The sequence below is a fragment of the Bison bison genome, unplaced genomic scaffold, assembly GCF_000754665.1.
Source record: "Bison bison bison isolate TAMUID 2011002044 unplaced genomic scaffold, Bison_UMD1.0 scf7180017849782, whole genome shotgun sequence".
Classification (NCBI taxonomy): domain Eukaryota; kingdom Metazoa; phylum Chordata; class Mammalia; order Artiodactyla; family Bovidae; genus Bison; species Bison bison.
The window spans coordinates 5402-5941 of record NW_011480355.1 but is presented as its reverse complement, the minus strand read 5'-3'; positions in this window follow the sequence as shown (position 1 = coordinate 5941).

Here is a 540-nt window from a genome sequence, read left to right as displayed (position 1 = left end):
ATACATATATATTAATAAGTAGCTGATTCTCTGTTGCCATTTCCATTGATATTACAAGGTCTGATACAGTTGGATGACTAGGCACCAGAGGGAGTTTGGTCTTTAGGTTGCAGCTTTAGGGAGCATCCTTTCATCTAACAGTCTCTCATAGGAAGCTGCCAACTGATACCAACCAGTAGCATAATGATTCCCCTGGTGGCTCAGACTGTAAAGAATCTGCCTGAAATGCCACAGACGTGGGTTTGCTTCCTAGGTCAGGAAGATCCCTTGGAGGTGGACATGACAACCCAGTCCAGTACTCTGGCCTAGAGAATCTCCTTGGGCAGAGGATCCTGGTGGGCTACAGTCCATTTGGGTTGCAAAGAGTTGGACAGGACTGAGCAACTAAGCACAGGCACAAGTAGCATAATAGAATAATAAATGTCTTTCCGGTAAGGTGAACGTTGGTGTGCAAGGCATACAAGTGTCAACAAATTGCAAATTTATCACATCATTGCACACCTTGCCTTTGGCTAATGTAAACGGATGTGTGAGAAGTCT